The sequence below is a fragment of the Rhopalosiphum padi genome, chromosome 3 (genome assembly GCF_020882245.1).
Source record: "Rhopalosiphum padi isolate XX-2018 chromosome 3, ASM2088224v1, whole genome shotgun sequence".
In the NCBI taxonomy this organism is placed as follows: Eukaryota; Metazoa; Arthropoda; class Insecta; order Hemiptera; family Aphididae; genus Rhopalosiphum; species Rhopalosiphum padi.
Genome location: NC_083599.1, coordinates 2,062,908 through 2,076,614, shown reverse-complemented (window position 1 = coordinate 2,076,614; position 13,707 = coordinate 2,062,908).

The window sequence follows — 13,707 nt, the reverse complement described above, 5'->3', positions numbered from 1 at the left end:
TTCTTGGTCTACTATTCTAATGATACCTATGTTAGTTATTGCTTTTCTTTGTGCGATTTAAAATTAATATTTTCATTGTAAACTAATTTAATGATACCTATTTTAGTAATCGCTTTTCTTTGTGCGATTTAAAATTAATATATTCATTGTATACTAATTTAATGATACCTATGTTAGTAATCACTTTTCATTGTGCGATTTAAAATTAATATATTCATTGTATACTAATTTAATGATACCTATGTTAGTAATCACTTTTCATTGTGCGATTTAAAATTAATATATTCATTGTATACTAATTTAATGATACCTATGTTAGTAATCACTTTTCTTTGTGCGATTTAAAATTAATATTTCCATGGTCTACTATTTTATAATCTTTCTTCTTTGTGCGATTTAAAATTAATATTTTCATTGTAAACTCATTTAATGATACCTATTTTAGTAATCACTTTTCTTTGTGCGATTTAAAATTAATATTTTCATTGTATACTAATTTAATGATACCTATGTTAGTAATCAATTTTCTTTGTGCGATTTAAAATTAATATATTCATTCTATACTATTTTATGATACATCAGTTATTAATCACTTATCTTTGTGCGATTTAAAATTAATATTTTCATTGTATACTATTTTATAATCTTTCTTCTTTGTGCGATTTAAATTTAATATATTCATGGTCTACTGATTTTATGATACATCAGTTATTAATCACTTTTCTTTGTGCGATTTAAAATTAATATTTTCATTGTATACTAATTTAATGATTCCTATGTTAGTAATCAATTTTCTTTGTGCGATTTAAAATTAATATATTCATTGTATACTATTTTATGATACTTCAGTTATTAATCACTTTTCTTTGAGCGATTTAAAATTAATATTTTCTCGGTCTACTAATTTAATGATACTTATTTTAGTAATCGCTTTTCTTTGTGCGATTTAAAATTAATATTTCAATGATACCTATGTTAGTAATCACTTTTCTTTGTGCGATTTAAAATTAATATATTCATTGTATACTAATTTAATGATACCTATGTTAGTAATCACTTTTCTTTGAGCGATTTAAAATTAATATTTTCTCGGTCTACTAATTTAATGATACATCAGTTAGTGATCGTTTTTCTTTGTGCGATTTAAAATTAATATTTTCATTGTCTACTATTTTAAAGATACCTCAGTTAGTAATCGTTTTTCTTTGTGCGATTTAAAATTAATATTTTCATGGTCTACTATTTTATGATACTTCAGTTAGTAATCACTTTTCTTTGTGCGATTTAAAATTAATATTTTCTTTGTAAACTAATTTAATGATACCTATTTTAGTAATCGCTTTTCTTTGTGCGATTTAAAATTCATATTTTCTCGGTCTACTAATTTAATGATACATCAGTTAGTGATCGTTTTTCTTTGTGCGATTTAAAATTAATATATTCATTGTATACTAATTTAATGATACCTATGTTAGTAATCACTTTTCTTTGAGCGATTTAAAATTCATATTTTCTCGGTCTACTAATTTAATGATACATCAGTTAGTGATCGTTTTTCTTTGTGCGATTTAAAATTAATATTTTCATTGTCTACTATTTTAAAGATAGCTCAGTTAGTAATCGTTTTTCTTTGTGCGATTTAAAATTAATATTTTCATGGTCTACTATTTTATGATACTTCAGTTAGTAATCACTTTTCTTTGTGCGATTTAAAATTAATATTTTCTTTGTAAACTAATTTAATGATACCTATTTTAGTAATCGCTTTTCTTTGTGCGATTTAAAATTAATATATTCATTGTATACTAATTTAATGATACCTATGTTAGTAATCACTTTTCATTGTGCGATTTAAAATTAATATTTTCATTGTAAACTAATTTAATGATACCTATTTTAGTAATCGCTTTTCTTTGTGCGATTTAAAATTAATATATTCATTGTATACTAATTTAATGATACCTATGTTAGTAATCACTTTTCATTGTGCGATTTAAAATTAATATATTCATTGTATACTAATTTAATGATACCTATGTTAGTAATCACTTTTCATTGTGCGATTTAAAATTAATATATTCATTGTATACTAATTTAATGATACCTATGTTAGTAATCACTTTTCTTTGTGCGATTTAAAATTAATATTTCCATGGTCTACTATTTTATAATCTTTCTTCTTTGTGCGATTTAAAATTAATATTTTCATTGTAAACTCATTTAATGATACCTATTTTAGTAATCACTTTTCTTTGTGCGATTTAAAATTAATATTTTCATTGTATACTAATTTAATGATTCCTATGTTAGTAATCAATTTTCTTTGTGCGATTTAAAATTAATATATTCATTGTATACTATTTTATGATACATCAGTTATTAATCACTTTTCTTTGTGCGATTTAAATTTAATATATTCATTGTATACTAATTTAATGATACCTATGTTAGTAATCACTTTTCTTTGAGCGATTTAAAATTAATATTTTCTCGGTCTACTATTTTAATGATACTTATTTTAGTAATCGCTTTTCTTTGTGCGATTTAAAATTAATATATTTTCAATGATACCTATGTTAGTAATCACTTATCTTTGTGCGATTTAAAATTAATATTTTCATTGTATACTAATTTAATGATACTTATTTTAGTAATCGCTTTTCTTTGTGCGATTTAAAATTAATATTTTCATGGTCTACTATTTTAATGATACCTATGTTAGTAAACGCTTTTCTTTGTGCGATTTAAAATTAATATATTTATTGTATACTAATTTAATAATAACTCAGTTAGTAATCAATTTTCTTTGTGCGATTTAAAATTAATATATTCATTGTATACTATTTTATGATACTTCAGTTATTAATCACTTTTCATTGAGCTATTTAAAATTAATATTTTCTCGGTCTACTATTTTAATGATACTTATTTTAGTAATCGCTTTTCTTTGTGCGATTTAAAATTAATATATTTTCAATGATACCTATGTTAGTAATCACTTATCTTTGTGCGATTTAAAATTAATATTTTCATGGTCTACTATTTTATGATACTTCAGTTAGTAATCACTTTTCTTTGTGCGATTTAAAATTAATATATTCATTGTATACTAATTTAATGATACTTATTTTAGTAATCGCTTTTCTTTGTGCGATTTAAAATTAATATTTTCATGGTCTACTATTTTAATGATACTTATTTTAGTAATCGCTTTTCTTTGTGCGATTTAAAATTAATATATTTTCAATGATACCTATGTTAGTAATCGCTTTTCTTTGTGCGATTTAAAATTAATATATTCATTGTATACTATTTTAATGATACCTATGTTAGTAAACGCTTTTCTTTGTGCGATTTAAAATTAATATTTCCATGGTCTACTATTTTATAATCTTTCTTCTTTGTGCGATTTAAAATTAATATTTTCATTGTAAACTCATTTAATGATACCTATTTTAGTAATCGCTTTTCTTTGTGCGATTTAAAATTAATATTTTCATTGTATACTAATTTAATAATACCTCAGTTAGTAATCAATTTTCTTTGTGCGATTTAAAATTAATATATTCATTGTATACTATTTTATGATACTTCAGTTATTAATCACTTTTCTTTGTGCGATTTAAAATTAATATATTCATTGTATACTAATTTAATGATACCTATGTTAGTAATCACTTTTCTTTGAGCTATTTAAAATTAATATTTTCTCGGTCTACTATTTTAATGATACTTATTTCAGTAATCGCTTTTCTTTGTGCGATTTAAAATTAATATATTTTCAATGATACCTATGTTAGTAATCACTTATCTTTGTGCGATTTAAAATTAATATTTTCATGGTCTACTATTTTATGATACTTCAGTTAGTAATCACTTTTCTTTGTGCGATTTAAAATTAATATATTCATTGTATACTAATTTAATGATACTTATTTTAGTAATCGCTTTTCTTTGTGCGATTTAAAATTAATATTTTCATGGTCTACTATTTTAATGATACTTATTTTAGTAATCGCTTTTCTTTGTGCGATTTAAAATTAATATATTTTCAATGATACCTATGTTAGTAATCGCTTTTCTTTGTGCGATTTAAAATTAATATATTCATTGTATACTAATTTAATGATACTTATTTTAGTAATCGCTTTTCTTTGTGCGATTTAAAATTAATATATTTTCAATGATACCTATGTTAGTAATCACTTATCTTTGTGCGATTTAAAATTAATATTTTCATGGTCTACTATTTTATGATACTTCAGTTAGTAATCACTTTTCTTTGTGCGATTTAAAATTAATATATTCATTGTATACTAATTTAATGATACTTATTTTAGTAATCGCTTTTCTTTGTGCGATTTAAAATTAATATTTTCATGGTCTACTATTTTAATGATACCTATGTTAGTAAACGCTTTTCTTTATGCGATTTAAAATTAATATATTCATTGTATACTAATTTAATGATACCTATGTTAGTAATCAATTTTCTTTGTGCGATTTAAAATTAATATATTCATTGTATACTAATTTAATGATACTTATTTTAGTAATCGCTTTTCTTTGTGCGATATAAAATTAATATATTTTCAATGATACCTATTTTAGTAATCGCTTTTCTTTGTGCGATTTAAAATTAATATTTTCATTGTATACTAATTTAATAATACCTCAGTTAGTAATCAATTTTCTTTGTGCGATTTAAAATTAATATATTCATTGTATACTATTTTATGATACTTCAGTTATTAATCACTTTTCTTTGTGCGATTTAAAATTAATATATTCATTGTATACTAATTTAATGATACCTATGTTAGTAATCACTTTTCATTGTGCGATTTAAAATTAATATATTCATTGTATACTAATTTAATGATACCTATGTTAGTAATCACTTTTCATTGTGCGATTTAAAATTAATATATTCATTGTATACTAATTTAATGATACCTATGTTAGTAATCACTTTTCTTTGTGCGATTTAAAATTAATATTTCCATGGTCTACTATTTTATAATCTTTCTTCTTTGTGCGATTTAAAATTAATATTTTCATTGTAAACTCATTTAATGATACCTATTTTAGTAATCACTTTTCTTTGTGCGATTTAAAATTAATATTTTCATTGTATACTAATTTAATGATTCCTATGTTAGTAATCAATTTTCTTTGTGCGATTTAAAATTAATATATTCATTGTATACTATTTTATGATACATCAGTTATTAATCACTTTTCTTTGTGCGATTTAAATTTAATATATTCATTGTATACTAATTTAATGATACCTATGTTAGTAATCACTTTTCTTTGAGCGATTTAAAATTAATATTTTCTCGGTCTACTATTTTAATGATACTTATTTTAGTAATCGCTTTTCTTTGTGCGATTTAAAATTAATATATTTTCAATGATACCTATGTTAGTAATCACTTATCTTTGTGCGATTTAAAATTAATATTTTCATTGTATACTAATTTAATGATACTTATTTTAGTAATCGCTTTTCTTTGTGCGATTTAAAATTAATATTTTCATGGTCTACTATTTTAATGATACCTATGTTAGTAAACGCTTTTCTTTGTGCGATTTAAAATTAATATATTCATTGTATACTAATTTAATAATAACTCAGTTAGTAATCAATTTTCTTTGTGCGATTTAAAATTAATATATTCATTGTATACTATTTTATGATACTTCAGTTATTAATCACTTTTCTTTGTGCGATTTAAAATTAATATATTCATTGTATACTAATTTAATGATACTTCAGTTATTAATCACTTTTCTTTGAGCGATTTAAAATTAATATTTTCTCGGTCTACTAATTTAATGATACTTATTTTAGTAATCGCTTTTCTTTGTGCGATTTACAATTAATATTTCATTGATACCTATGTTAGTAATCACTTTTCTTTGTGCGATTTAAAATTAATATATTCATTGTATACTAATTTAATGATACCTATGTTAGTAATCACTTTTCTTTGAGCGATTTAAAATTCATATTTTCTCGGTCTACTAATTTAATGATACATCAGTTAGTGATCATTTTTCTTTGTGCGATTTAAAATTAATATTTTCATTGTCTACTATTTTAAAGATAGCTCAGTTAGTAATCGTTTTTCTTTGTGCGATTTAAAATTAATATTTTCATGGTCTACTATTTTATGATACTTCAGTTAGTAATCACTTTTCTTTGTGCGATTTAAAATTAATATTTTCTTTGTAAACTAATTTAATGATACCTATTTTAGTAATCGCTTTTCTTTGTGCGATTTAAAATTAATATTTTCTTGGTCTACTATTCTAATGATACCTATGTTAGTTATTGCTTTTCTTTGTGCGATTTAAAATTAATATTTTCATTGTGAACTAATTTAATGATACCTATTTTAGTAATCGCTTTTCTTTGTGCGATTTAAAATTAATATATTCATTGTATACTAATTTAATGATACCTATGTTAGTAATCACTTTTCATTGTGCGATTTAAAATTAATATATTCATTGTATACTAATTTAATGATACCTATGTTAGTAATCACTTTTCATTGTGCGATTTAAAATTAATATATTCATTGTATACTAATTTAATGATACCTATGTTAGTAATCACTTTTCTTTGTGCGATTTAAAATTAATATTTCCATGGTCTACTATTTTATAATTTTTCTTCTTTGTGCGATTTAAAATTAATATTTTCATTGTAAACTCATTTAATGATACCTATTTTAGTAATCACTTTTCTTTGTGCGATTTAAAATTAATATTTTCATTGTATACTAATTTAATAATACCTATGTTAGTAATCAATTTTCTTTGTGCGATTTAAAATTAATATATTCATTGTATACTATTTTATGATACATCAGTTATTAATCACTTTTCTTTGTGCGATTTAAATTTAATATATTCATTGTATACTAATTTAATGATACCTATGTTAGTAATCACTTTTCTTTGAGCGATTTAAAATTAATATTTTCTCGGTCTACTATTTTAATGATACTTATTTTAGTAATCGTTTTTCTTTGTGCGATTTAAAATTAATATTTTCATGGTCTACTATTTTATGATACTTCAGTTAGTAATCACTTTTCTTTGTGCGATTTAAAATTAATATTTTCTTTGTAAACTAATTTAATGATACCTATTTTAGTAATCGCTTTTCTTTGTGCGATTTAAAATTAATATTTTCTTGGTCTACTATTCTAATGATACCTATGTTAGTTATTGCTTTTCTTTGTGCGATTTAAAATTAATATTTTCATTGTGAACTAATTTAATGATACCTATTTTAGTAATCGCTTTTCTTTGTGCGATTTAAATTTAATATATTCATTGTATACTAATTTTATGATACCTATGTTAGTAATCACTTTTCTTTGAGCGATTTAAAATTAATATTTTCTCGGTCTACTATTTTAATGATACTTATTTTAGTAATCGCTTTTCTTTGTGCGATTTAAAATTAATATATTTTCAATGATACCTATGTTAGTAATCACTTATCTTTGTGCGATTTAAAATTAATATTTTCATGGTCTACTATTTTATGATACTTCAGTTAGTAATCACTTTTCTTTGTGCGATTTAAAATTAATATATTCATTGTATACTAATTTAATGATACTTATTTTAGTAATCGCTTTTCTTTGTGCGATTTAAAATTAATATTTTCATGGTCTACTATTTTAATGATACTTATTTTAGTAATCGCTTTCTTTGTGCGATTTAAAATTAATATATTTTCAATGATACCTATGTTAGTAATCGCTTTTCTTTGTGCGATTTAAAATTAATATATTTTCAATGATACCTATGTTAGTAATCACTTATCTTTGTGCGATTTAAAATTAATATTTTCATGGTCTACTATTTTATGATACTTCAGTTAGTAATCACTTTTCTTTGTGCGATTTAAAATTAATATATTCATTGTATACTAATTTAATGATACTTATTTTAGTAATCGCTTTTCTTTGTGCGATTTAAAATTAATATTTTCATGGTCTACTATTTTAATGATACCTATGTTAGTAAACGCTTTTCTTTATGCGATTTAAAATTAATATGTTCATTGTATACTAATTTAATGATACCTATGTTAGTAATCAATTTTCTTTGTGCGATTTAAAATTAATATATTCATTGTATACTAATTTAATGATACTTATTTTAGTAATCGCTTTTCTTTGTGCGATTTAAAATTAATATATTTTCAATGATACCTATGTTAGTAATCACTTATCTTTGTGCGATTTAAAATTAATATTTTCATGGTCAACTATTTTATGATACTTTAGTTATTAATCACTTTTCTTTGTGCGATTTAAAATTAATATATTCATTGTATACTAATTTAATGATACTTATTTTAGTAATCGCTTTTCTTTGTGCGATTTAATATTAATATTTTCATGGTCTACTATTTTAATGATACCTATGTTAGTAAACGCTTTTCTTTATGCGATTTAAAATTAATATATTCATTGTATACTAATTTAATGATACCTATGTTAGTAATCACTTTTCATTGAGCTATTTAAAATTAATATTTTCTCGGTCTACTATTTTAATGATACTTATTTTAGTAATCGCTTTTCTTTGTGCGATTTAAAATTAATATATTTTCAATGATACCTATGTTAGTAATCACTTATCTTTGTGCGATTTAAAATTAATATTTTCATGGTCTACTATTTTATGATACTTCAGTTAGTAATCACTTTTCTTTGTGCAATTTAAAATTAATATATTCATTGTATACTAATTTAATGATACTTATTTTAGTAATCGCTTTTCTTTGTGCGATTTAAAATTAATATTTTCATGGTCTACTATTTTAATGATACTTATTTTAGTAATCGCTTTTCTTTGTGCGATTTAAAATTAATATATTTTCAATGATACCTATGTTAGTAATCGCTTTTCTTTGTGCGATTTAAAATTAATATTTTCATGGTCTACTATTTTATGATACTTCAGTTATTAATCGCTTTTCTTTGTGCGATTTAAAATTAATATTTTCCTTGTATACTAATTTAATGATACCTATGTTAGTAATCATTTTTCTTTGTGCGATTTAAAATTAATATATTCATTGTATACTAATTTAATGATACTTATTTTAGTAATCGCTTTTCTTTGTGCGATTTAAAATTAATATATTTTCAATGATACCTATGTTAGTAATCACTTATCTTTGTGCGATTTAAAATTAATATTTTCATGGTCTACTATTTTATGATACTTCAGTTAGTAATCACTTTTCTTTGTGCGATTTAAAATAAATATATTCATTGTATACTAATTTAATGATACTTATTTTAGTAATCGCTTTTCTTTGTGCGATTTAAAATTAATATTTTCATGGTCTACTATTTTAATGATACCTATGTTAGTAAACGCTTTTCTTTATGCGATTTAAAATTAATATATTCATTGTATACTAATTTAATGATACCTATGTTTGTAATCAATTTTCTTTGTGCGATTTAAAATTAATATATTCATTGTATACTAATTTAATGATACTTATTTTAGTAATAGCTTTTCTTTGTGCGATTTAAAATTAATATATTTATTGTATACTATTTTATGATACATCAGTTATAAATCACTTTTTTTTGTGCGATTTAAAATTAATATTTTCATGGTCTACTATTTTAATGATACCTATGTTAGTAAACGCTTTTCTTTATGCGATTTAAAATTAATATATTCATTGTATACTATTTTAATGATACCTATGTTAGTAATCACTTATCTTTGTGCGATTTAAAATTAATATTTTCATGGTCTACTATTTTATGATACTTCAGTTAGTAATCACTTTTCTTTGTGCGATTTAAAATTAATATATTCATTGTATACTAATTTAATGATACTTATTTTAGTAATCGCTTTTCTTTGTGCGATTTAATATTAATATTTTCATGGTCTACTATTTTAATGATACCTATGTTAGTAAACGCTTTTCTTTATGCGATTTAAAATTAATATATTCATTGTATACTAATTTAATGATACCTATGTTAGTAATCACTTTTCATTGAGCTATTTAAAATTAATATTTTCTCGGTCTACTATTTTAATGATACTTATTTTAGTAATCGCTTTTCTTTGTGCGATTTAAAATTAATATATTTTCAATGATACCTATGTTAGTAATCACTTATCTTTGTGCGATTTAAAATTAATATTTTCATGGTCTACTATTTTATGATACTTCAGTTAGTAATCACTTTTCTTTGTGCGATTTAAAATTAATATATTCATTGTATACTAATTTAATGATACTTATTTTAGTAATCGCTTTTCTTTGTGCGATTTAAAATTAATATTTTCATGGTCTACTATTTTAATGATACTTATTTTAGTAATCGCTTTTCTTTGTGCGATTTAAAATTAATATATTTTCAATGATACCTATGTTAGTAATCGCTTTTCTTTGTGCGATTTAAAATTAATATATTCATTGTATACTAATTTAATGATACCTATGTTTGTAATCAATTTTCTTTGTGCGATTTAAAATTAATATATTTATTGTATACTATTTTATGATACATCAGTTATAAATCACTTTTTTTTGTGCGATTTAAAATTAATATTTTCATGGTCTACTATTTTAATGATACCTATGTTAGTAAACGCTTTTCTTTATGCGATTTAAAATTAATATATTCATTGTATACTATTTTAATGATACCTATGTTAGTAAACGCTTTTCTTTGTGCGATTTAAAATTAATATTTCCATGGTCTACTATTTTATAATCTTTCTTCTTTGTGCGATTTAAAATTAATATTTTCATTGTAAACTCATTTAATGATACCTATTTTAGTAATCGCTTTTCTTTGTGCGATTTAAAATTAATATTTTCATTGTATACTAATTTAATAATACCTCAGTTAGTAATCAATTTTCTTTGTGCGATTTAAAATTAATATATTCATTGTATACTATTTTATGATACTTCAGTTATTAATCACTTTTCTTTGTGCGATTTAAAATTAATATATTCATTGTATACTAATTTAATGATACCTATGTTAGTAATCACTTTTCTTTGAGCTATTTAAAATTAATATTTTCTCGGTCTACTATTTTAATGATACTTATTTCAGTAATCGCTTTTCTTTGTGCGATTTAAAATTAATATATTTTCAATGATACCTATGTTAGTAATCACTTATCTTTGTGCGATTTAAAATTAATATTTTCATGGTCTACTATTTTATGATACTTCAGTTAGTAATCACTTTTCTTTGTGCGATTTAAAATTAATATATTCATTGTATACTAATTTAATGATACTTATTTTAGTAATCGCTTTTCTTTGTGCGATTTAAAATTAATATTTTCATGGTCTACTATTTTAATGATACTTATTTTAGTAATCGCTTTTCTTTGTGCGATTTAAAATTAATATATTTTCAATGATACCTATGTTAGTAATCGCTTTTCTTTGTGCGATTTAAAATTAATATATTCATTGTATACTAATTTAATGATACTTATTTTAGTAATCGCTTTTCTTTGTGCGATTTAAAATTAATATATTTTCAATGATACCTATGTTAGTAATCACTTATCTTTGTGCGATTTAAAATTAATATTTTCATGGTCTACTATTTTATGATACTTCAGTTAGTAATCACTTTTCTTTGTGCGATTTAAAATTAATATATTCATTGTATACTAATTTAATGATACTTATTTTAGTAATCGCTTTTCTTTGTGCGATTTAAAATTAATATTTTCATGGTCTACTATTTTAATGATACCTATGTTAGTAATCACTTTTCATTGTGCGATTTAAAATTAATATATTCATTGTATACTAATTTAATGATACCTATGTTAGTAATCACTTTTCATTGTGCGATTTAAAATTAATATATTCATTGTATACTAATTTAATGATACCTATGTTAGTAATCACTTTTCTTTGTGCGATTTAAAATTAATATTTCCATGGTCTACTATTTTATAATCTTTCTTCTTTGTGCGATTTAAAATTAATATTTTCATTGTAAACTCATTTAATGATACCTATTTTAGTAATCACTTTTCTTTGTGCGATTTAAAATTAATATTTTCATTGTATACTAATTTAATGATTCCTATGTTAGTAATCAATTTTCTTTGTGCGATTTAAAATTAATATATTCATTGTATACTATTTTATGATACATCAGTTATTAATCACTTTTCTTTGTGCGATTTAAATTTAATATATTCATTGTATACTAATTTAATGATACCTATGTTAGTAATCACTTTTCTTTGAGCGATTTAAAATTAATATTTTCTCGGTCTACTATTTTAATGATACTTATTTTAGTAATCGCTTTTCTTTGTGCGATTTAAAATTAATATATTTTCAATGATACCTATGTTAGTAATCACTTATCTTTGTGCGATTTAAAATTAATATTTTCATTGTATACTAATTTAATGATACTTATTTTAGTAATCGCTTTTCTTTGTGCGATTTAAAATTAATATTTTCATGGTCTACTATTTTAATGATACCTATGTTAGTAAACGCTTTTCTTTGTGCGATTTAAAATTAATATATTCATTGTATACTAATTTAATAATAACTCAGTTAGTAATCAATTTTCTTTGTGCGATTTAAAATTAATATATTCATTGTATACTATTTTATGATACTTCAGTTATTAATCACTTTTCTTTGTGCGATTTAAAATTAATATATTCATTGTATACTAATTTAATGATACTTCAGTTATTAATCACTTTTCTTTGAGCGATTTAAAATTAATATTTTCTCGGTCTACTAATTTAATGATACTTATTTTAGTAATCGCTTTTCTTTGTGCGATTTACAATTAATATTTCATTGATACCTATGTTAGTAATCACTTTTCTTTGTGCGATTTAAAATTAATATATTCATTGTATACTAATTTAATGATACCTATGTTAGTAATCACTTTTCTTTGAGCGATTTAAAATTCATATTTTCTCGGTCTACTAATTTAATGATACATCAGTTAGTGATCATTTTTCTTTGTGCGATTTAAAATTAATATTTTCATTGTCTACTATTTTAAAGATAGCTCAGTTAGTAATCGTTTTTCTTTGTGCGATTTAAAATTAATATTTTCATGGTCTACTATTTTATGATACTTCAGTTAGTAATCACTTTTCTTTGTGCGATTTAAAATTAATATTTTCTTTGTAAACTAATTTAATGATACCTATTTTAGTAATCGCTTTTCTTTGTGCGATTTAAAATTAATATTTTCTTGGTCTACTATTCTAATGATACCTATGTTAGTTATTGCTTTTCTTTGTGCGATTTAAAATTAATATTTTCATTGTGAACTAATTTAATGATACCTATTTTAGTAATCGCTTTTCTTTGTGCGATTTAAAATTAATATATTCATTGTATACTAATTTAATGATACCTATGTTAGTAATCACTTTTCATTGTGCGATTTAAAATTAATATATTCATTGTATACTAATTTAATGATACCTATGTTAGTAATCACTTTTCATTGTGCGATTTAAAATTAATATATTCATTGTATACTAATTTAATGATACCTATGTTAGTAATCACTTTTCTTTGTGCGATTTAAAATTAATATTTCCATGGTCTACTATTTTATAATTTTTCTTCTTTGTGCGATTTAAAATTAATATTTTCAT